This window comes from Trachurus japonicus, chromosome 2 (assembly GCF_045865225.1).
Source record: "Trachurus japonicus isolate A0001 chromosome 2, Traja_1.0".
Lineage (NCBI taxonomy): Eukaryota > Metazoa > Chordata > Actinopteri > Carangiformes > Carangidae > Trachurus > Trachurus japonicus.
Window position 1 is genome coordinate 12,170,251 of NC_140908.1, and position 25,729 is coordinate 12,195,979.

Here is a 25,729-nt window from a genome sequence, read left to right on the forward strand (position 1 = left end):
TCAGCCGAATGTAAATAGTGTAGAAGTTGTGATAATAATAAATATTAATAAAGCCTTATGTATTTTTCAGTCATCTTTAATCAATTATTAGCTCTATGTAAATCTGTGCTGTTTTTTGCTGTATTTTAAATAAAAGATAATAAAACAAAATTCAGTTTTATCATCAGAAAATGAAACTAAAGTGTCTGTGTCATTGTAAAGAGCCAGCGATGCATTTTACAACAGTGACGACTCTTTGTTGATGCATTCATGGTCCAGTTTTGAAGTGGGAGACACAAAACTGCACTGATTACTTCAAAAGACAAATCAAAAGTTAACTTTTAATTGTTAAAAACTGAACTTTGGCTGTTTTCAAAACCTAAAATCCTCCAGATGTTTCATTTTAGTTTTAATTTAGATGTTAATGCAGGTTTAAGAGAGGGAAAACACTAATTTCCTGAGTTTTAACTGTCATTGAAGTGAACACGGATCATTCCTGCAGCTTCTCATCAGCCTAAGGACACCACGTTGTTTCCTACATGTCATGTGATGTCACAGTGAAGCTCTTCACACACTTACAGGCATGTGAGTCGCAGGTCAGATGATCCACGGAGTCTCCCCCATCATCTTCTGGTTTCCACATATGTGTCACCTGTCGGCGCAATTACGGTCGTCCGGGGTTCGGACGATCGGCCCTGACTGCAGAAGACAAAAAGGCATCCGTCACCGCCGCTCGGCCGCCGCGTCACCGTCGCTTCGATGTCACAGAGTCGACGTGAGCGCGGCCTGGTCCCTGCGCCTGGAGGACGGAGACAATCAGAGCCCGTTCATTATTTACTCAAACGTCCAGGTTGATGCCTCTGATGCTAAAACAACACAACAGGCTGGGCTTTTTTTGGGGAGGGGGGAGAGTGACACTGAAATCAGACACAGTGCAGACGTCAGGCTACATCCACGTTTACATGCATTTTTAAAAAGGCAGCATCAAAGTGAAACAAATCTTAAAACCTACTCTTGGTCTGTAGTCTGTTATTTCTATGAATATTTCTAATAAATGATACCATATGAAGCTGATGCTGGTTGGTGCTCCAGTTTCTGGGCTCCTCCTTTCTAAAAATGATCTTTAAATGAAGGATTAAAACATTCTTTACAAAGGGAGTGATGCAGGTTTGGACAGTGTGCATCAACCTTTCGATTTTCACCTTTACAGCAGAAATAAATCAAAATAATATCCAAAAATGAGCTTCACATCTAGTTCCTTGTGCGAAACTTTGAATTAAGAATCTCAAAAAGGAGCCACTTCTATTCTCACATTGCTTAAAGGGAATCAAAATGCTTGAAACGATCTACGTGCAAAGATTCATGAAATTCCTGGTTTCAGAATCCGAAACGAAGTCCAAGTTGTGGACCGGTGACGAGACCTGATCCTGAGATAAATTCTTCCCAGGACGCAGATGTCCTCGTACCTCCAGGTCCACGGTCTGAAACACGTAGATGTGCCCTATAAATGCAGTTTGAGTGGTGCGGTCACACTGTCAGTGGAGTGATTTAGTGCAGGAGATTGAGTGTATCCTCCCCAGCCGCTGTCAGCTCAACTCTGCTGGAATGTGATGGAGGAACCAGGTTGGGTTTCATGAGCAGGTGTCTGTTGTTTTTCTCCCTCGTGTTTCTCACACTGTTTCACCACCTGTTCTCATCTCCACTCCTTCCCAGGTTTTTTTTTTTTTTTTCTCCCTCCCTGCAAACAGCTCAGAAAACACAGCGTGCACCACATTTACCTCCGAACATGACTGGATGAAACGAGGCAGCAGAGGAACAAATCGTTTTTACACTTGTATCAGCTCTAATAAAGATGTATCAACCGATTTTAAGAAAATTTGTATCTGTGTTTTCTTTCAAATGTTATGTCTTATATTGTTCTGTGATGCAGTACAGACTTTAGGACATCCAGGTTTCATCCAATCCTGATCTTTTGCCACATTCCCAATCATCAGGGCCGGAAAAACAGACTAAAGGGACCTTGGGTGAATATATTTGGAGGGGCCCCTGTTCCTCCAAGTCATGATGCATGTTCATACTGAACATAGAGTTTTATCTAGCCAAGAAAACATTGAGTACTTCTGTTTTTATCACTGCTTTATCCAGATTTTTTCTGCATTTTAACAGCAATATGCAACGGCAGTGACCAAGAGAGAATAGATAAAAATAAACAGGCCCCCAAAATGTCTATTTTAAGAAACGGATGGTTGTATAGAAATACTGGACCATCCCCAAAATTGAGTTATAATATGATGACAGAGACAGGAAACATTTGAATCAGAGGTTTTATGCGTTCTGCAACAAAGACGCTGCACAATTTTTCATTTTACTGCCATGATAAAGGCTGTGACCTGTGACCTTTGACCTTTGGACGACTCGGCTACAGCTGCAGGCTTTGTGGTGACTCTGAATTTGTTCATATTTAACTGTGAATGTTATGTTTTGTCGGTGGTTGAGGAGGCTGATTGAAGCCGTCACCTCTGCTCCTGCTTCCTGTGTGGACGTTTCTTCTTCTTCTTGGACAGATTGAGGGGCGGGAGAGGGAGAGATGCAAAGGAGAGAAAAAAAAGGAGGAAGAAGAAGAAGTGTGTTTGTGATTGTCGGCGTGTCCGCCAGTGTTCTCCCTCTTTGCACCGACACACTGGTCTATGTTGCGGACGCGGCGTTACACTTGTCAATGTATTTGTTGAAGCGACGCGGCCGCGGGTCCCTGTGAGGGCCGTGCACCGCTGCCTCCTTCCCCCCCACGTCTCTCTTTTAAAAAGCTGTGGCTCTTGCTTGAATGCTCTCTGTGTCCATGCCCAGTGCCCTAATCCAGGGCCTGCTCTTCCTCTAAGCAGGGAGTTAACTTAATCCCTCTCATTTAGGCAGCTGCACTGCCGGGGAACTATGGGAAAAAAAAAAAAAAGTTATAGCTCTGTGACGGACACTTTCAGCTGTTGTGATGGCACCTCCCTGATTCAGCTGCCTTAACATGCAACTCTCACTCTCGGCCCGGTATTTTAATGTAGCTGTGAATAATGCATGGAGGTTGGTGAGCATGGCGAGAGAGAGAGAGAGAGAGAGAGAGAGGGAGGTATGCATGGCTGCGGTGATAGCTGTGTGTCGGTGAAAAAAGCAGAACAAGCTGTAAAACACTGACTGGCATCTCGGAGCCAAATGAGCCGACGACGACCGACAGGAAAAATGCTGCGAATGTAAACGCTGCTACACACACACACACACACACACACACACACACACACACACACAGAGTCAGACTCAGACATCTGCTGCGATGTGACTGATGGCCAGAATAAAAAGGAAGTGATGCTTCTTAAGGCGAAAAGGTCAAAAGTCTCAAACTCACCAGGACACAGTGAATAACAGGAAACAGGTTTTTGACCACTAGAGGCGCCACTGAGCCCAGTCATGTGGACGAACACATTAATACACACTGACGCTAACATGATGTTTCACTGAGCTAAAGGCCTCATTCTTTATTTATCTCCTCATACCTCCAATTCAAAAAGTCTTTATCTGAGTATTTTAACAGAACAACACTGGACATTTCCAATGTTTAATGACTCATTTCTTTATTGTTTCTTCAATTTCTCCAAACTCCAAACCATGACTCAGCTTCAGTCCCACCTGAACACCAGGGTGCAGCTACCCACAATCCCATGGGAGGTGATTGACGTACATTCAACGCTATTGGTGACTGTAAATGGCAAAAATCTGTATCATGGATTATTATGACTTTTGTTTTAGATTTGAAGTCGATGCAGGAGAAGAACATCTCACAGGCAGTTTGCTCTGCCGCTCGTGTTATGTGGAGACGAGACGACATGAGACGTGTACGTTGGAGCTGCGACTCCTGATTGGTCGGTTGGTGGATATTTAAAACAAGTATCTGAATATTCCCTGTGTTTTAAATGTTTGCAGGACTCAGAGAAGTGTTGACTTTCTGTGTGTCTCTACGAAACGACTTCACACCTCTGCACTTCACTTTGCAAAAAAAGAAAAAAAAAGAAAACAGTCTCATTATGTCGGCCAGCGGAGGTCAGGAAACACAATTTACAATTTCTGCAAACATCTGAGCTACTTATCCGTGAAATTTTCGAAACCTCGGCGAACGTTTGCGAGGGTGTCGGCAGCGGTCAGCGCCGGCAGCTGCCTCCTTTATCGCTCGCCCACATCTGGCACTTCCAGCCGGCTGAACTTTTTGTAATGGGCCTCGATTAGAGCGCAGGACAGATACGGTAATAAGCCCAGGAACCTTGTCAAGAGAGAGGTCAAATCACAAGACAAATAAATAGGAAATTGCTCCCTGCGCGCCTCCTCACTGTCACCCTGCGCTTGTTACCTTGAGCTCTAAAAAGGTATTTATCTGACTCCCTCTCCGCTGCTCTGCGGGGCTTTAATTGCGCTTCGGTCTCGGGAGTTCACTTGCTGAAGTGCAGGTGCGGCGGCGTCCAAGAAAAATAATTGAACAAACAATTATAATGTGCGTTCCCACACTGGCAGTTACACACAGAGCAGCTACAGGCTCTGGTGCTGTTTAGCTTCGCTCCAGTCCAAGATACATCACTGTGGGAGTGTTGAAATGCTGCACACATCCACGCTGGACTTGTGTATATTCTGGCAGCCGCTTTCTTGACAGTACCGTCCCTCCGCCCTGGGAAAGAATCCGCCGCCGTTCCCCCGTAAACACGCGAGACGTTCACGGCCCCTCTTTTCCATCCACAAAAACAAAGACAGAGCTCACCGGCGCTGACAGGAAACCAGCGCCACCTCAGGACGTCAGCGCGGCTCCGTGCCCTCGGAGGTGCTCGTCACTCGGCGGGGCTCTTTGTTTTCGGCTCGTCCCATTGTTCCTCAGACACAGAGAGTGTGAGTGATGTTTTTGTTAGATGACAAACGAGTGTCTTCACCGCCGCTGGATTATTTTCACAGGGAAGGAGCTGCTGGAAAATGTTGAGCCGTCGCAGCTGAAGTCGATCAGGCTCAAAATTCACAACGGCTGCATCGGACTTTCAAATTGAAACGTTAGCGTTGGTTTCCTGATGTCATTAAAACTACTGTCGATTGGTAGTTTTAATGAGGGAGTCAGGCTAGCTGTTTCCAGTCTTTACGCTAAGCTAAAGGTGCAGATTTATATTGAATGCACTTTAAAAATCCAAAAGAAACATTTTCTCAACTTCAACTTCAGAAAGCGCTTTGTCTCCGCGGTGGAAAACTTTGTTTGTGCGGGCGAGCGAAAGTTAAAACTCACTTTTAAACATTTGTGAACATAGCAGCTCTCTGGAGGCCTAAACTTAGGAAACAAGACATTTCAGACGGCACATTTTCAGTTTTTTTTTTTTCTTTTTTGCCACATTTCGAGGAAGGAACACCAGGTTATGTGATCAAACTGTTTTGGAAGCGAAACCCCCCTCGAACGAATCTTCAAGTTTTCTGCGTGTGCTCGATCAGTCTGAGTCGGTCCCTGAGGAATTCTTCTTCCACGTCAGTTATGGCTGCTTCAGCTTCTTCGGCTCTTCGTCTTCCTCTCCTCCTCTTTCCCCTTTCGCCGTTCTTCCAGAGATGCGTAGTTGTTGGCAGTGCTTATGTAATAACAGATGGAAGCTAGAAATTAACACGTCTTGCCTCTCTCGTTATTCTCCTCTCTCCATTTATTTTTAATGCTGTGAGCACGAGCGTCCCTCTCGTTCCCTCTCTCTGTCTTTCGCCGAGTGTGTGTGTGTGTGTGTTTATATGTGTGTGTGTGTGACCCCGGCAGGCCAGCAGCACCTGTCAGGAGTGTATCCACCGTGGTTGCGTGCCTAATTAGCACACAAGGAATTTGGTGGCACGAAGCGCGCAGCATCGGTGGGAAGAAGAGTGTGGGGTGCAATTAGGATTTGTTGGCATGTTCAGAACACACAGCGAAGAATCAAACGAGGAGGAGGAGGAGGAGAGGTTGGGGTGTGTTGGTGTGGGAGTGGAGGTTTTGCATGTGTGGCCTGATAGATACTACTACACTACTTTTTTTTCTTCCCTCTGTTTGAAAAGACGAGAGAGAAACGAACGGTTGAAGATGAAAAAAAACAAAACAAACCCAACAGCAGAAAAGCCACCGTGCTCATGTGAAGCTAACAGGAGCATTAAACACTAAATACATCAGCAGAATGTACTTATAGTATCACAAGTAAAAGTGCTGATTATTCATAGTGATGCAATAATGTGTAATAGTGCAGCTGCAGGAGGCGGAGCTGGGACTTTTTACTCCTGGTTAGATTTTTATCTGAGGTTTTATTCTGAAAGGTACAGGTGGGCGGGGTCAAATATTTATGTTGTCGCTGGTGCAGAGGGAGATAAAAGGCTTTAAAATAATCTGACTAGAATGATCAGCTTTCTCCTCCTCTTGTTTGTCTGTTGACCCCTTGACCTTTTGACCTTCATCACTCATCCTCCACAGGTTTCATCCTGAACTCCTCCTCCTCCTCTTCTCCTCCGTCTCACAGAAGAAAAGTTTCTGCCTGTTTTTTGAGGCGAAATACGAGATGAAGAATTTATAGGTGACAAGTTTGATTGGTCATCAAGAGGAAGAGGAAGAGGTTAAACTTTATTTATCATGGTGACAGATGTTTTAATGGTGAGTTTGGGGGCGATGGCGAGGGCGGTGGTGGTGGTGGTGGGGGGGGGGGCTGCTGGGGAGTTAAAAGGAGAAGAGGGAACTACAAGGAGCAGACGTGACCTTAGTCTGATGACAGCGAATCAAAAAGATCACGATAGCTCTTGTGCCCACAACACTGAAAGGGAACAAATGGCTCTTTAATAAATCCATGCATAACAAAAAGACAAAAAAAACGATGAATAAAACAAAAAGCAGCAACAAGAAAGGAAAGGGGCGACAGCGGCGGCAGCATCGTCGGGCGGCGGCAGAGAGGAAATATGCGGCGTGTCAGAAGCCATCGTCTTTTTATCTAATGGGTGCGGCGGCTGTAATGCTTCCATGTGGCCCTCACTTTAATAATTGAACAGACATCGGGGCGGCACCTGCTGGGAGCCCAAATCATCGCCGTGGCTTTGAACGCACCGCTGTGACATTACGGCGTCAGGCGCTGAAGGATGCGGAGGGGAAGGAGAGGAGGAAAAAGGAGGAGAAAAAAAAGAGAGAAGGGAGGTGTGTGTGTGTGTGTGTGTTGGGTAGTGGGGGGGGGATGCATTCGAGGCGGCGTATGTGGCCCCGGGCTACAGAGTAATGAGCACATCTCCACGGAGGCTTCCACAGATTCACTATTTGAAAATTGTTTCTTGTCTTAATAAATCCTAAATGTGTAATTTACTCCTGAAAGGGAACAACAAAGCAGCCGACGTCCTCTCTCCTGCTCTGTGAAAACACTGAATCACACCGACGTCTCCTCAGGTGTAGACGACCCCCCCTCCCCACCTCCTCCTCCTCCTCCTCCTCCTCCTCCTCCTCCTCCTCCTCCTCGCCCCTCCCTCCCTCCCCCCAAATTGCAAAGTCATTGAAATTCTCGGTCGGCTTTTGCAGGAATTATAAAACCTTCTGAATCAATTACGACATCAATCGGGCTGAACTGTGCGGCCGATGAATATGTATAAAAGTACACACACATCCGGCTAATTAAACAAGGCCGTCAGAGATCACTTCAGACAGGTCGGGCCAACGCACAGCGAGCATACATTACCCAGCAGGAAGTGCAGGCTCACAGACAGCTGATGCTCAGGCTCAACGCCGAGGCTTCAGTCTGATCAAAACAAGTTCAAGATTTAACACCACAAACACTAATTAACTTCAAAACGCCGCTCGTTGACGCGCGTCTCACAAACTGTTTGTTTTCTGCTGCTGCTTTTGCTCTTTTTTTTGTCTCATTGGAACCAAAAATCATAAAAACTGAGCACGGAAATAATTCAACAATGATGAAAACATGAAACTACACATGATTCCCTGATGACACTAAAGCCCTGAGGAGCAAAACTGTGATTTAAAAACCATTCTCCACATCACTGCTGTTTTATTTTACTGACTCCAGACTTCACCTCTGACCTCTTCACCCCTTAAAGCTCATTTTATTTATTTATCATTATTATTTATCAAGAGGCATTTCCTGATTTTACTTACCCACCTACTTCATGACTATTTGTTATTGATTTATTGTGTTCTATTGTTTTAGATCTGAATAGGAAAGCATTATGTATCTGTATTCAAAATACATTTGTTTACTCATATTTTTAAAATGATTATTAACATAAATCAGTCCCTCAGGTTTCTTTAGGTTTTCCACATTAGGACATTTGTGAGGTGAGTCTTTAAAGTGACCAATAAACTCAAATACAAACGTCACAGTTTGTCTCCATCAGGTCTAAAAGTCAAACTAATTGAACTTTATGGTGAAAAATAAAAGTCTGACCTGGCAACACGTCGACCAACCACCATGCACAGACTGAATGAAAAAAGATTCTACATCTGCAACGACACAAAATTTAGACTTTTTCAATCTCATCTCAGGTTCATCACCTCCACAAACTCCTGTCACATCTGACATCAAACCCAGCACTCACAGACTGAAATCTCAACTTTTAAATGATGTAAGCTGATAAAACATCTTTAACGTTTCTTCCGCTCGCTGCCTGAAAATCCAACTAATTTCCTCCGAACTGGAATCATGTCGGATAAAAATCATCTCTCTTTAATTCTCCCCCGTCTGACACAAAGTTTCCCGGGCGTCTCCTCCACGGTCGAGGAGTTTTACCATCTGAATATTTCACTTGTGAGTTCTTCTCCTCCTCGGCCAGTTGTCTCCGGGCCGTTGCTGTCTCTGCCCATGGAGGGGGGGGGGGGAGTGGGGGGTGGGGGTAAGAAGAAGAAGAGCCCAGCCAAGAGGCCCCGGGGCCACAGCCCTCTCTGGACCCTCAACCCCGGGTCACCGAGCACCTCGGGTCAGCCGGTCCCGCACGAGGAGGAGGAGGAGGCGGCTCCCCCCGGTGTCTTGTGTAATCAACATTTAGAAAACAGCTGGGAGGAGGAGAGAGTGTGTGTGTTCATATAAACGTCTACCAGTGAACGACATCATGTTGTGTGTGTGTGTGTGTGTGTGTGTGTGTGTGGCCCTGGGTGCTCAGAGCGGGTTCAGTGTCGGGGTCTCTGCCTGCAAATCAAACTCTTCCTCTGGGTGCCGACGTGCTGGACCCCGGGTGGAGCTGTCAGGTCGAGGAGGAGGAGACGCTCCAGACGGACGCTACAATCTACAGTAGAAATATATCATCTATCATCGGCTCAAGTTTAGAAGTTTCTGCAGCGTCTTTCTGTCCAAACGTTAAAATGAGCAGCTTCTGTATAAAAGTTGAAGAAGTTTCGGGGTTTGAAATGAAAATTCCTTCAGACTCTTATAAATATTCAGTTCATGTTTGTTTTTCCTTCTTATATAGCAGCCAAATAAATAAAAATCACATATTTAAATATCTGAGACAGAAGCAACAAGATCGTCCAATGACGGGCGTTGGTGTCGTTTTCCTACACTTCAATCAAAAGGCGATGACGATGCTGCATCATCAGATAAGAGCCAATAGGAAGCTGCCCTCCGCCCACTGAGTTATGGACCCCTGCTGAGTTTATGCTAAATATAAAAACGTCTATAAGTTTAACTAAAACATCCTGAGTGTTAAATGAGGAGCCTGACAGCTCAGCTCAGAGCCGACGCTTCTTATTTTGTTTCTTTGCCTGAAATAAAAAGCGAAGACGGAGCCAGTTAACATTTTTGCCATATGCATTGTTTGTTTTGGATCTATAAATACTGTAATCGCCTCGGGTACAGTGCTAATGCAACAGATAGCTCTGTGTCGCACAACATGTGAATGGACCATCTGACTAATTACAGCAGCGCACGATGGAAGCGGGCTCCAGAGAACCTGTGAAGACCCTGAACGTGGCCTTCCGGTCAGGAAGAGGAAGCTGCCTCATTGTCGCTGCCAGAAATAATAATTTCAATAATTTTCTATAATTTCCAGCGTCTAAACAGAGCAAAACCAAGTCAGGAAACAAAGCTGGGGCTCGCCAAGCTCCGCCTCCTCTCCCCCACCGACCCAACCAGCACACACATACACAAACGTGAGCCTCCCCACGGAAAGCGGCTGCCATCTAAAAACAGCCTCTGCAGCTGGCGGCGTGCTCTCAGCGCTCGCACCCGCAGTCACAGTTTACTCCGGCTAAATGTATGGAATCAGGCTCTCGCTAAAAACTACAATTACAGGTGATATACAGATTGAAATCATAGGGGCCGCTTTTTTTGTTGAGGAAAATTGTCCTAATGAGTGGTTTGGCGATTCGCAGGGTGGAAAGGGAGGGAAGGGCTGGTGCTGGTGCTGGTGCTGCAGGAGACTGTGAACGTCTTTTCTCTTCAATTGTGTGTGTGTGTGTGTTTATATGTGTGTGTGTTGGGAGGTGTTGGAGGGGCATAAACAGCTGCACCTGCTGCTGCGGCGCGCACTGCCACAGTTAATGATATCGGATGATATCATTAGGCAAAGTGCTCATAAACAGATGTTGGAGGCGCTGCCTAAACAGTGTCAGCTGAGCCGGTTTGCATTTCTGCGAACGTATTATTTATATAGGGCATTTAAGTTTGTTATGTTAATAACCCCTCTGTTAGCATGCAGGATGTGGCACAGGAAGAATACAGAGAGGTGGTGGAGGTGGAGGAGGAGGAGGAGGAGGAGGAGGGGGGGGGGCAGCAGAGAGACAAACTGCACCTCAGAGGCTGATCAGAGGTGTGAGGAGACGACTGATCCACCTGTGTCAGACTCATCGTTTCACCGTCTTCAGCTTCTTCCGTAGATTAAAACCATCTTGACTCGACATGGAAACGATCTAATCAGTCCAGATGTGAATGATTCTCCTGCAGGAGCCTCTCACTTTGTGGACATTTGGCTCTAAAGGCTGCACGGTTATTGATAAAATCAACTGTTTTTCACTGATAAATGGTGCAATGTTGAAAACTGTCTCACACCATCTGACAGAAATATGGCTGTTGGCACTTAAAATATGATCAGTGTCAAAGCTTTTTGTCTTTTAGAATATTTGACACCGTCTTAATTTCATTTTACTTTCTAAAAGGACAAAAAAAAAGAGACGAAACATGACAAGACCAGGAGTAAAATAGTCGACTCACCAAAGTGACATGTGAGAGGTCAGAGGTCAGAGGTCAGGCAGGTCAGATGTGCAGCCTCTCAGTCGTCCAGCTGTGGAAGAACAAGACAAGATGATTAAAACGATCTGAAGTTTATTATTTATCTGCAGTTACATTCCTGCTTTATAAATCTCAGGTTTTAATGCCAATTTAACATTAGACAGAAAACTGATGCTTAAACTGCAAATTAATAAAAACCTTTATCCTGGAAAGAGTGCAGAAAGTCCTGCTCTGCATCAAAGCAGACATGTATTTCAATGTTTTAGTGTTTATTTAGTACTAAACACAACAGACACTCTTGAGTCTCAGTGTAAACACCAATAGGCTGTAGTTTATTTCTGTTTTCCTGGGTTAATGAACCCACGGAGCTTCCAGTCAGGTGAGTGAACATGAACAGGTGAGTGAACAGGTGCTGCTGAGTTTGGGTTTGGTGCTTCTCTGTGTGAAGCTGTGAAGGAAATGTTTGGACACAGACGACAGATGGAAAGGTGCTGCTCACCTCCACTGGGTCTCAGGATCACACACACACACACACACACACACACACACACACACACACACACACACACACACACACACACACTCACACACCAATCACACACACCTGCAGGTCATTGAGCTCATTAACTGAAACATGAGTGAGAAAGATGCACCTGAACCTTTACTGTACACTTCATCCTACCTGCTCAGATGAAACCTCCAACAGAGATCAACACTCACTTCCTGCCTGACTTCCTCCTTCCACACAACACACAACTGTCACATCCTCTCTATCGCCACCTTCTGCTCTGGAGTGTGAACTTCAGCATTAAATCATCTTCATTAATAATGTTTTCTGACCCAAACTACCAAAGGAAATGATGATAGAAAGATGTTATTCTTTTCTGTTGCTGTAACTGCAGGGCTTTTATTGTGAAGGAGTTTGAGTTGGATAAACACAGGAGGGTTTGGGGTAGTTCAGTAGATGCATTTACTGAAATGCAATTTTTTTTTTATTGATTTGGGTTTGTTTATGTGACAAAACTCAAAAAACTAAAAATATACTTTCTCACATTGCAGCAGGAAGGAGCAGGAGAGAAGTGGAACACCTCGGAGGAGGAGCAGAGCATCACGCCTCACTTTTAAACAGCACTCATACACGTGTTAACAGATTTATGTAAAAGGTTAACACACTTGTGTTATTCTGCTCAGGCGCTGCCATTTCACCCCCCCACCCCCTCTGCCCCACCTCCTCTTCCCTCCCCACCTCCCTGGCTGCAAAAAAACACACACACAAAAAAAAACAGGGGGAACAGGCGCCCATTTCCCTGCCACCATTATGCTCATTTGTCCTGTCAAGAGAATGACAGGCCGGTTGACTCTTCCCCAGATACGACCATTAGGTAACGCTCTGTCATCTGACAGCGAGGCATTCTGCCGCTCCCTAAAAACCCCCTAATTATTTCCTTCGCCAGAGACAGGCGGCGGCGGGTAGGTAATTTTTAACCTTTCACGTGCACCTGGGGAACCCTCCTCCGGGGAGCCAAGGTGCCTGTGTGGCATTCAGTCATCAAAACATGACCTTTTATGGCCGTTCGGAGAGCAGTTGGCACCGGGTGCCACGCGCCAGCTAATGCTAATGTTGATGACTAATTTATGCATCAGCCGACTGCATCTGCAGCAAGTTTAGGGGCAGCAACAATGTGTGATAGAGCGGTGAGATAGCAGAGGGAGGGAGGGGAAGTGTTGGGGGGGGGCTTCACTGCAGAGCAAGCAGAGGTGAAAGGCATTTTGGGGGAAGGGGTGGGGCTTTTGAGACACCCGGTAGCTTGGCACGACAGGGAATTGAGGGGGCTAATTATGTTGCAGGGAATACATTCGGCGTGACCAGCGAGCCTTTTTAGAATTTGTCGAGCGCAATCTGACTAACGTGGCTGACCTTTACTTTTTTTTTTAGCCCAAATTGCGGGAGACCAGAGAGCATGCAAGATGTGTGTGCATATTCTATGACCTAATTGCCTTTTTTCTTGGGAGGCTAAATGCTGCCCGCCACCTTTTACACCACCCCCCATTCCTGAGGAAAAAAGAAAGGAAAGAGTGGGATGTCAAAAAATAAAAAAACACATGTGTTGCTGCTCCCTGTGGACTCAGGTGTGTTCAGCCAGCTCCAGGATTAAAGTGTTCACCTTGCAGGAAAATTACATTTGAACACATACTAACACATGACCTCTGACCTCTGTTGTCATGGTTTTGCAGTGCACCAACATTTGGGATGAAAACTGTCACTTTTACACTTTGGTGTTTACAGATTAATCAAATGAGATGTTGTATTGATTGGTTTGTTGTCTGTTGTGCCGTACAACACTTACTTTGACCTTCTGATGTTTTGAAATCATATCTACAGACTTGGTTTAATAGAAAAACCTGTATGAGGAGTTATTAATGCCATGGCAACATTTAACTGTATTATGACTAAAACGGAGGGGTAAACATCAGCCGAGGGGATTTTTCACAACCTACCAATAGGGCTGCCACGATTAGTCGACTAGTCACGACTACGTCGACTATTAAAATCGTCGACAACTAATTTAATAGTCGATGCTTCGTTGTTTTGTTTTTTTTAATTTTGTTTTTCTCTCAAAACTGCTGCCGCACCTTCCACACACGCAGCCGCCCACCACACACACACATACACACGTGCACTCACTCACTCAGTAGGCTACACATAGGTGTTCTCTCTCTTTTCTCTCTCTACCGGTCTTGTCCCTCATCAAGCGGCACCGGTGTAACCCCCCGCCCCCGTCGCCCCCGTCGCCGCCGCTTCTCTCTCTCTCTCTCTCTCTCTCTCTCTCTCTCTCTCTCTCTCCCTCTCTCTCTCCCTCCCTCTCCCTCTCTCTCTCCCTCCCTCTCCCTCTCTCTCTCTGTGTCATTTTAAATGAGAAGCGCTACTAGGAGCGGTAGCTACCGCCGGTCCATCGTTTTAAATCACGGACTGAAAAACAGCCGTTCCTCATTTAAAAATAAAACTGCGGACTTTGAGACTCAGTTGGAGAATATTGGAACGTTACCGCGTCTGGTCACAGCGTCCTGGTCACGTAATGAGCGCTCATCTTAACGAGCAAGTCTTCTCTCCCGGCGTAAAACTACGTCAATATTTCCCGGTAGCTTCTCATCACAGTCCACACCTTGCAGAGTTTGAGCTGCACCTCAGTTTCACTTGTTTTCATTTCCACCTCATTTTATTTAAATGTAGCTATGTTTAATGCCAGAGACAAAATGAAGGAAAGAAAAACCTAAAAAACCTTTAAGTATTTATTTTGGTGTTGTTTAGGCCAGTGCCTTATCTTTATTTTACTCAGCTGTTTGCACTTTATGCTACAGTTAAAGCTGCATATTTCATTAAATGTTTAATGAACTATCATCTTAATTGTCTTTATTTTTAGTTAGCATATACCTTAAACACTTCAAGCTGAAAGCTAATGATGGTATATAAGAGCAGCTGCATGCTGGTGCGATAATCTGTATGTTTTGCATTCAATTTACGTATGATCCGATTAGTCGACTAATCGAAAAAAATAGTCGGTGACTAGTCGACTATCAAAATAATCGTTTGTGGCAGCCCTACCTACCAATCCAAAACTTGTTCGTCTACAGCAACTCATTTATTTACCGCTAATGAAGCCATGAATAAACTTGTACATTGGGTGCTTTATTACTAAGTGGTGCAACTTTTTTTTTCTGTGTGTGAAATAAAGAGAATTTATGTTGGGCGGCATTTCGGTCGTTTTTCTTGTGTATTAAAACAAACATTACAGTTTGCAGCAGCAAACACTTCTTCCTGTTTCCCCCTTTTCCTCGTGTCCACGGTGAAGAATATGGACGGAGGAGAGGGATGGGACGCCTCCTGCGCTGTCAGCCTGTCTAAGAGCGATGGGGACGGGGACGATGGAGACATTTATGCGGGAGCATAAAATAAAAAAGCTGCGGCCTCGGGCTTTTACAGTTAACTGACAAAACGTTGTGCGTTTATAATCTCCCCCAAATTCCTGCAAGTCCATAAATTGTTATTATCACGGAGTGTTACAGTGAGCAAACAAATGGAGGTGTTGGGGGTAAAGACGAGATGAATTTCATGCAGAGTGGGGACGAGGAGGAGGAGGAGGAGGATGAGGATCCAGCTAATCGGATCACACAAGTAAGTGATGGTGCTATTCTGCTTGAAAAACATAATTTGTATGAATCAGGCCATTTGTGCATTTGCAAATATGTCAGGCCTCCTCTGCTCTGTGCGTCTGTATATTCGTTGTCAGCCAGAGAAAGAGAGCGAGAGGCGCTGATGAACTCTTTGTTTAGACAAATCAGGAAATTACAAGCCTTATTCCGCCTGGAAAGTGTGATTTTTTATTTTGCCTCGCCCTCCCTCCCTCCTCCAGCCCTCTCTCTCCCTCCGCTCACTCGTAGTTGTGTTTCTCAAGTTCTGTAGAAAGGTCATCACAAAGTGTTTCCCTTGGAGCAACATAGCGCAATAAAACACAAGTAAACACAAAGCAAGACGGATTCAAGCCGCCGTACGTTCACGCAGCCATTAGTGATTTATACTGGGCTTCTAATCCCTTGCTCAAGCCGCCCTGCTGCCATTAAGCTTCGAAATTACATGTTCTATCACGAGCAGCCGCTCTCACCTGAGTATTGGATTACTGAAATAAAATATGAATAATTAATACTGAGAAATAGGTTCCTGGCAACAGGAGTGGCTGCAATTTAATAATGAGCATTATGTTTCATGTGTTTTCCCTCCTTTTCTCTCTCTCTCTCCTCCTCTTCCTCTGGTGTGGTTTGATCTTCTCGGCTATCTCTACCAGGGGACTTGGTGCATCTTCTGGATTGACTCCCTTGGCCACCGGGGCCAGAGACCTGCCTTTCCGCCTGTGCTCTATATTCTTCCTCCTCCTCTTCTTCTTCATCATCTTGTTTTTCCTTTAATAAGCTGCCGTTAAATAAATTAGAAAATACCCACCCAGGGGTTATCAGACGGCCACAAACCCTTGTCATCTGTCTCCCGGCGCTGCCAGGCAAAAGAGAGCAAGGGAAGGAAGGAGGAGGAGAAGGAGAAGAAGAAGAGGGGAGGACAGCCAGGATTTCTTCTTCTTCATCTTCTCTCCCTGGCTGGGTATTCAGTCAGAGGTGAGAGGGGGAAAGAGAGAAGAAGAACAGGCTCGTTTTCACCCTGCCAGACGACCGAAGGCGATTTGCCATTTGCACAAATAAAAATTCCATACCTCCATCTTTATTTAATGTGACGAGAGAATATAGGAGGAGGAGGAGGAGGAGGAGGAGGAAGGAAGGAAGGAAGGGAAGGAGACAGAGACAGAGAGAGAGAGGAGGAAAAAAACTTTGCTACATATGGAGTGCTTCTTACAACTAATCAGCAGACTGTTGGTGATTGGGGCCGCGGGCGCCAGGTTGGCTCGAGCCAGAGTTAGCACAGTGCCCAGGTCTTTGCTGCAGGCTGCACAGGTTGGCCTCAACTCTGCTGGGGAGCAGATGGCGAGCCAAAGCTTGTAGTCACACTTACCTTCCCCACTAAATCCCTAATCCCTCCGTGGACGCTCCTCCAAGGCAGGTTTTTGGAGGCAGAAATAGGGGTTACAATCTGGACCGGCGCGGCGGCTGCCAAAACACTCACAACACAGAAATGCAAATTAACTTATTTGTGTTGTCCGCCGGCCAAGGCGCCGCTTCTTTTGCGAGTAATTAAGATACCTTGAAAAATATTTGTAAAAGATCAATAATTTCAAATGGACAAATAACAATGCAGAGAAAGAGAGAGCGGATGCATGAGCGAGGGGTGTGGGCGCCACGTTACACCTCTTTTTAGTTTTTTATTTATTTTTTTTTTAAACGTCTCCATCGGTGGAAAACTAGTCCCTCCGGTGGCGGCGGCGGTGTCGACCTCGTGACGCCTTTGATTGCTTCTAACAAGTCGGCCGCTGCAAACTGGACGTCGAACACATGCAACGTTTGTGTTGAATGTTCCTTTAAAGCCGTGCGCAAAAAAGAAAAGGAGAAGAAGAAGAAGAAGGAGGTGGAAAAAAACAACAACAACAAAAAAAACCCCAACAAGCGCCCCCTGAATCAGTATCTGTTAGAGGAGGCGTAGGAGCCTTGGTGACACCTTTCAGCTGTGCTTGTTGGCTGGTGCTTAAGCTACACACACACACACACACATGCAATCTCTCTCTCTCACACACACACACACACTGTTATTAGCCTGGTGTCAGCAGCACTAAATGGGCTGCAGATGTTAATGCACTGTTTTAGATACAGTGGCAGGAAAAAGAGGCAGAGACGAACCCATTCAGACACAGAATAACTAAATACAGAGAGAAACACATTCATTAGAGCAGAGCACACGGCGGATGATAATTCAGAGGTGATGCTTTATAAACAGTGCTGTTTAAACACAGCGGTTGTGTTTAAAGTCTGAGCAGCAGAGAATGTGTAGGTTTTACTTGTGTTGTCTCACAGTTTATTATCTTTAAACCTTCGCCGGAGCTTTTCAGCAGCTGAGGACTGAAGGGTTTTAATGTGGCTTCTTATCTCAATTACAAAAACACCATTAAATTCTATTTATATTCTACTATTTTCCCAGTGTGGCTTTCCATGCCATTACCTGTAATGTCTTACAGGTCGCCTGTGAATTGCACCGGAGGGATTTTATTTAGGTTTCTGCAGCACTACTGTATCACATATATCACATGTGGAAAACATCCACCCTCTGTTTCATGTTAACTCTGCCCTGAGTCAGGATAAAACTTGTTTCTTCTACTTGTTACAGTGGTTGACCCTCATCTACTGTCTGTATTTCCTAATGGCTGCACTCTACAGGCCCAGTTTGTACAGAAATCGAAGTATATGTACAAATAATAAAGCGAAAATGAACATATTGATAAATTACGATGGGTCTGAATCACCTGGGGCCAGTTAAGGTGGACCTATTTAGTGAAACGTCATATTTATACAGTATAATGTAGTAATATTCATTAATTCAAACAAAGCTTCACTGATGTGAACTGTGCTGCTGTCATGTGCGTCCTACTGTAAGTCTACCAGGGTCTGGGAGGCCTCTGGGACCAGCCAGGCGGATCAAACGACCTCCCCAGTATCCGACCAGATGTCCTTACTGGGACGGGTTCAGATGGTCCCAGCGAGCAGCGAGGGAAAGGTCAGAGTCACACAGTGGGTTAAACTGGACCCATCATGAAACTGGCTCGGGCCGCGGGTCTGTGCAGCACCGCCCCGCTCATCGGCAGGGATTATTTCAATTAAGGCTCACGCTGGTTGAACGCGGGATTACAACAGGGTTTAGAGTGGCAGGACACATCTGAACACAGCACATGGTCAGCCAGTCAGCGCCCGGGGATTATGTGGCTCAAATGTGACAGACAGGGACTCATAATTAGTATTGATACAGGCACAGTGAGGAGTAACTCACTATACACACACAGCCAGGTTGCTTACAGACATTTTCATCTTATTTCTAAAATTACTTTTTATATTTTCCTTTAGTTTTTTTTTTAAATACTTGCTTGCTCATTTTACATCCTAATTTTATGATAGCACCCACATCTCACTACACACTTTACAGATTACAATATATTAGGAAATGGAGTTGTAAATTATATTTAAATATATCTAACTCACAAACAGACAGGTGTTTTTTGGGTCAAGCTGTTTTGTTTTTGCATTTTATGTAAAAAATATGAACTTGTAGTGCCATTAGTATTATTTCCACTCCAACACATTCCTGCTGTATTTTTACCCTAACCCAAATTAAACAAACATGGCTGAAAAAGTCGATTCTGAATGTGATTATTGATCCTTAAGTGACTTTAATTCATTGCCTATGTCTCTATGCAGTTCCCAAATTTCAGTCTGACATTTATGATGTCTTTAGAAACACTAGTGACTAAACTACAGTTCAAAAAGTTTGTGTTCAGAGGTAAATGATGCAACCTTCGACCTCAGTGAGGAATTACCCCACAGGAATCAATACGATCTCACACCAACATCTCCGCAGCTTGTACTATCAGCGGAGATGAAGGAGGAAGGTAAACGGTGACATCACACAGAGAAGAACCTGTGTATGAGCAGCAGCTGCAGGAGCATGAAAGGTAAGAGCAGCAGATGACAGACTATTAGCCTCTGGCCCCTGTGCTGTATGCATGGCATGATTTGGACGTGAATAGCATTAGCGTCCAACCTGCCTTTAGCATTCACGACGGCGCCCGGCGACTCTGTCTGGCATTTCACCTGCGGACGGTCCAGACTGATTGGGATGCGTCGCAGGAGCCGGGGGGGGAGACGCGGCGAACACTCACCTAATTGGCCCTGGAGTCGGCCCTAATTCCTGATTCTCAGGGAGGTCCACATTTCAAAGCAGCGCCCAGATCAATTAATGGACCGGTAATGTGTCTCATTTTCATACAAGGCGAGAGTCTTAGGTTGGGAAAATCAGATATCGGCCACCTTCGACTCAGCACGGCGAGCATCAGGCGGAGTTATGTGGAAGGGAATTCGATATGAATCTCAGCTGTTCAGAGCTGCAGCACATGGTGAATTTTTTTTTGTCTGGCTCCCATTTCTCCTTTTGACCCCTTAACACTCAATGTTTAAGATCAAGCATCTATAGGGGGAGAAAAAAGCAGTGGATCTACTACTTTGCTTAGGTAGAAAACTATAAAGTTTGAATTCACTATTACCCCAAAACTATTCAAAAGCATCAGTCAGGCTGTTCCTTCATTATCGTGGCCATGGCAACAGTCAACATCCTGCTGCTAGAGACACACTCACTACAACACCATTTTTTCATAGTTAGAAACAGCTAATGTCCAACGTTAGTTTCATTAGTTTTTAATAACACATATCTTATATCTTTTTTTTCAGACTTTACTGTATATGAGTAATATTTAGCTTTAGATTAGAAATTTAGGGCAAACTGAAAAGTGTCCATGCCCAAGAGAAGTGAAAACAGATTAACTACCTTTATTTATTTTGAAGAAAAAAATTAAATAAAAAATTATGTTCATATATTTTACACACTATTTTTTTCTCTATGCTTAGCTAATTAGCTTGCTAATCACTGACTAAGATACCATTCAGCATTACTGTTTAGCACCTTGTACAGAATATCATTTAGCATCTGTATAACATATACCATTCAGCATACAGGTAGCCTAACATGATGAATTGAAATGATTAGACATATCAAGACATTAAGCACACTAAACTTGACAAACACTATCTTGGTAGCTAATTAGCCTGCTAATCATTGTTTAAGATAACATTAGCACCTTGTATAAGATAACATTTAACATATAAAGCAAACATGAAGAAATTACACTGATTTTCCAAATCTGCTAACACGTTAAATATGATGCAAACACATGCAATTAGCATGCTAGTTGAAAAGCATCATCCTCAACTATGTGAATTATGATAAAAAATGACTTTATTGATCTTGTTATTAAAATATTACAAAGGTAAAGGTTTTTCTTTTATGTATAGAAGGTTATATTTCAGTGATTTGTTGTTTTTCACTCTTTAACGGAGAACAACACAGCAGATCTGTGTTAAAATCCCAGACTCTGCTCTCTGGCTCCGACTCTGACAGCCGTAACCAGGCAGCACTTTAAAGGTGGAGAGCAAGGTACAACCCTGCTGTTTCCTCAGCGACACACTCTTTGAAATATGAATGAGCAGCCAGTCTATACATCATGTTCGCTGACATGTAGTATTAAAATTTATGAATGACTTCATCGAAAAGCACTTTCTGCCAGACAGATTCGCCCTGACATCACAGTTACATGGCTGGTTGGAGCCTCAGATAAATGTGTGTGTGTGTGCGTGTGTCGATGACCAAGTGTGAAATTATGTGTACTGTTAGCTTAGTATAGTGTGGGTACACCATGTGTGTGTGTGTGTGTGTGTGCGCTTGTTTGCTGTGCTTGAATTCAGGGAATCTGGAGCTTAATTAAACCAAAATAAACATTTTTGCTGTCTGTAATTAAATTTGAAAAACAGGATGTGAATAATTATTGAAACCTGTGTATACAAGGTGCAACATTTGGGAGATTTGAATACTTTTCTAATATATTAAAATCACATTGTTTTCTAATTTTGCAGAGTTTTTGTGGAGAAAACATGTTTTTCTTTTCTATTTTACTCCAAAACGGTAGTAGGAGATATAATAAATACATATAGGCTATTTCTCCCTCTGTGACAGGTTCCCAAATCTTAAAGCATGAATCAATGCCATTGAAATGTATATAAATCATAACCTAACATGCAATTTTCAGATTTAAAAGAGTAAACTGAAATCCAAAATCAGACTAAATTCAGTAATTAATGCAAACAAAAATCAACAGGAACTCACTCAGCAACTAGTTATTGATTCAAACTGTGTGTGTGTCTGTGTGTGTGTCAGCACCAACCCCTCCTCAGTCTTTGGGTTATGAAATAATACCTGTCATCTGCCGACTGCTGAACCCTGAAAAGGGGGCAGGTTTTCCAGGTCAGCCCGCCATCTGTCAGCACAGCCCTCTCCTGTTCCTGCACATTAGCACCTGATTGGCTGGAACTGACAGCAGGTGGGCGGGGCCAAATGCAACCCCCCCCCTCCCTCCTCCACCACCACCGCCGCAACCGCCACCATCATCATCATCATCATCATCATCATCATCATCTCCCCTGCTGGGACCCAGCAGAGGCAGTCACATGCGGACACGATGACAGTCGCAGACGAGGACCGAGACAACACGCACACGTGCTCATGCTGCGCAACACCCACTAGAGTGTGCACATACTGTACACACAACTACACACAAGCACACACAAGCACACACAAGTGCACTGAATGAAACTGAGACGATTCACACTCTATAAAGGAAGCTGCTAAATCATAACGCACAGACTCAATATTGTAACAGCAGTGATTAATGTAATGGTGTTGGAACCTGATCATCACATATGCACATGTGCTTAAACAGAGCACAACAATGCAGCACAAAACGCACGTCAGCATGCAAACAAACAATGTGACAGCTAAGTATCTGGATGCACAGGGCCAATTATGATCATGTGATTCAGCTCAGCTGCAATCACTTGATATTTGTTCATATTTAATAATAAAAGTGGGATTAAACTACTTGACGTGATCAGAAACAGCAGTGACAACAGGTTTTTGCCTCCTGTGTTTCATTTACGACATTAAAACCACTCAAACTAAAATGATTGTGTTGTTTAAAGCCAACACCCACAGGGGACGAGCTTTACTGTCTCTAGCGTCCAGCTCCATCGCTTGGGAACATGACAGAAGACCGGGTCAGAATTAGCATTAGCTGCTAATCCCAGTGTCACTGCAGCTTCTAGTGAGGTTTCAGGTTTTATTGTACTGTTTTATTGTATTGTATTGAACTGTTAACGATGGTGTGTGTGTGTGTGTGTGTGTGTATGTGTGTGTGGGGTTGGAAACAGGTGTGTGACTGTCGTTCAACAGCTGTCGGGGGAATTTTTCCTGAATTTTTTCTAATGCAGAATTTGGTTGGACTGTGTGTTTGTGTATCCACGGAGCCAAATCTCTACGGAGACGAGTCGCCGAAATCAACAGGAAGTGGTTCAGATTCATTTCCCTCCTCCGATCGGCTCCTGATCGGCAGGTGTGGATGCAAACGCACCTGAGCACTGATCAACAAAGATGGAGGTTAAATGATATTTGACTGTACAGATTATTAATTTGTAATGTGTAAAAAACAGAAGCTCCATCCATTTCCTCCCTCTTTCTCTCCCTCCCTCCTTCCCTCCTTCCCTCCCTCGCTTGCTCGCTAGTTCAGCTGTCTGGTCAATGGGACCGGGGCAAGTAGCCAAGCATGTACAGCCAAGCCTCCCTCCCTCCCTGCCTCCTCCACACCCCCACCCCCTCCACTGCCCCCCCCCTCTTCCTCTCCCATCCAGACGGCCTCCTGTTCAGCTGTGCCGCTCGCCGCAGGTTCCAGCCAGGTCAGATGTTCAACACGAGTGACAACATGTTCCCTCCTCACCGCTGTTCACCACCATGCCTGGCTGTCACGCCGCCGGCCGGCCGGCCCCGCCGACATGGGTCCCACAAAAAAAAAAAAAAACACAAAAAACCCCCCCCACACATTTTGTCCTCGCCGACAGCGAACTAGGAAATCTGTGAAGTGACATTTACGACACGAAAGCCTCAAACTAATGAAGTCGAGGCACAGAAACGTTGATTCGGCGGAGGTTTTACGGAGTGGGAGGGGCCACTCCGGCTTAAATCTGCACAATAAACAAGATTACAGTATTTCTCTGGCAGACACAGAAATTATCACATTAATGTCAGATAAATAATAATCTGACATTTGTTTTACTGAGTCTGTACTTTGCCTCATGATAACTTCATAATAATCTGGCTCAAACTCTAATATTGATAATTTCTCTCTTGTGTAACGTGACAGCTGCATGTAGGACACTGGATATTTATAATTATAGTAATACAGGTCATATTTAATCTTGTGGTTCTGTTTAAGAGCAGCTACAGAAAGTTCTTTGCTTGTTAAAATCTTTAAAATCCAGAAACTGGGTGAAAGGATCAAGTGGCCGACTAAGTGGAACGAACAATAACATTTTTTTCTGTACAACAGGTGTGGAAATGTAGAAAACATGGAGAGCAATCCTCACATAGGGTTTTAAAGAGTGACTGGAGTTTGTCATTTTCACATATATCCTCTTTTTGTTGTGCTGATGGTGCACATTTTGTTTTTCTAAATCTTGAAATCTCCTAAATTCATTAAATGCCAAATCTTTGATGCTTCCTGGTTGCTCACACTCGCAGCACATGATGTTTATGAAAGTGGTCCAGCTCATGGAGAGAAAATCTTTTGCAGAAAGTCACTTTTTCCTCCCTCTCCCTGGCTCTCACACTGCAGCGGCGGTGGTGGTGGTGGTGGAGGTCTGTGTGGCCGAGTCAAAGGTGCAGGCCTGCATGCTCGCCGCCCAGGTGCAGAGCAGATAGGGTTGCAGCGCGTAAACGGCTAATTCCGGCGCGGCTGTGGGAACGCCAGCTGCCCCCGTATTTCTCAAAATCTGAAATTGTTTTGGATTCGCGCGCCAACAGAAGGACTCGACATGCAAGAGTGAAAGCAGCTCGTTTCCTGTGTCTTCCCACGTCAATAAAATAACTGCTCGGTACCGTGGAGAAACCTAACTTCTGTTCTCCTGCCTCCCCCGCCGTCTCCCCCTCCCCTCCCCTCCCCTCCCCCTGCCTGTGTGTGATAGATGATACAGAATGTATTTGAGCTGTATCAAAGCAGCAGGACTGGAGCTGAGAATATGCATATGTTTGACCATTAAAGCCTCACACAATATTGACTGTACTTTTCCAAACAAGTCAAACGCTTTCCCTGCGCGTACGCAACCTTTAAACCCTCTGCACACTTGTTTCTCCAAATGAGAGACGGCTCGCAGCCTGAGTCGTAACGAGATGTACTTTCCACTCGGTCCACGCCACCTTTGAACCTTCCCAAACCCCTCTTTGTTCTGCTGCTGCAAACGCAAACACACTTCTAGAGCTCATTTATAAAATATTTTGGTGTTTTTTGGGAAAATCAGATGAAGATGGGTTTCATCAGATGCAGCAGATCAGGGTCAAAGTCTCATCTGGTGAAATAATAAGTTGGTTTCATATCTGGTTTAGTTTGGAACATAAAGTTGTTTTTTTTAATTCAAAATTGAATCATTTATATATTTTTCTATTTTTGTTTCAATTGCAATGTGTATATCTTATTCGAGTTTACATATTTTGTTGATCAATTTAATTTTAATTTAAATTTTTAAATTTTATTAATTTATCTTCTATATTTTCTTGGATGTTTCTGTCACATACTGTATCTCAAATGTTGTTCTATTGATGTTTCAGTTGTCATATTGTCTAATTTTAAACCATAGTTTTGTTTTCATTTGTAGTTATTCTATTTTTTAATTTGACCTAATTTTTACATAGCTTTTCACACATTTTATTGTAATCTAGCATCTTTTTTTAGCAGATTTTTCCAGTGCAATAAAATAGTATTTTTAAGAAAGTCTTACTTTACATATCATACTATATCCTACAGAAATGACATCAATGAATAAATAAACATTGTTTCTATACAAAGACGGCTGCACCTGGGTCTATATCAGTCGTCTGAATCCCTGAAGATCAGATCACATGGAAACTTGTTGAAACTCAGCAGCACAACAGATGCGTCAACATTCAACACTGTCGATGACACTGCGTACAAGCAAAAACAAACTGACTGTTGATGTCGCTTCTGCGGCAGCTTGTGAATTTTTGGCGGGCAGATGTTCTTCGTCAGGCGGCGGCCGACCTGCGAAGACGAGATGAAACAGTTTGGACGCCGTTTGACCTGCGGAGGGAAAGAAGGGGCTGCGAGGAGGACGGCTCGTCCCGGTGGCCCTCGGGAAGATTTGGTTTGTAGACGGATGGATGTGGA

The 25,729-nt window shown here is 44.3% G+C and overlaps 1 long non-coding RNA gene across 1 annotated transcript; it reads right to left on the reverse strand.

Moving 5' to 3' along the window:
• Positions 1-560: 560 nt before the first annotated feature.
• On the reverse strand, positions 561-25,729 carry LOC146990929 (uncharacterized). Its single transcript, XR_015037962.1, has 3 exons — positions 25,529-25,729; positions 11,175-11,244; positions 561-778 (listed from the first exon to the last, which is right to left on the reverse strand). It is a non-coding gene; the product is annotated as an uncharacterized LOC146990929 (long non-coding RNA).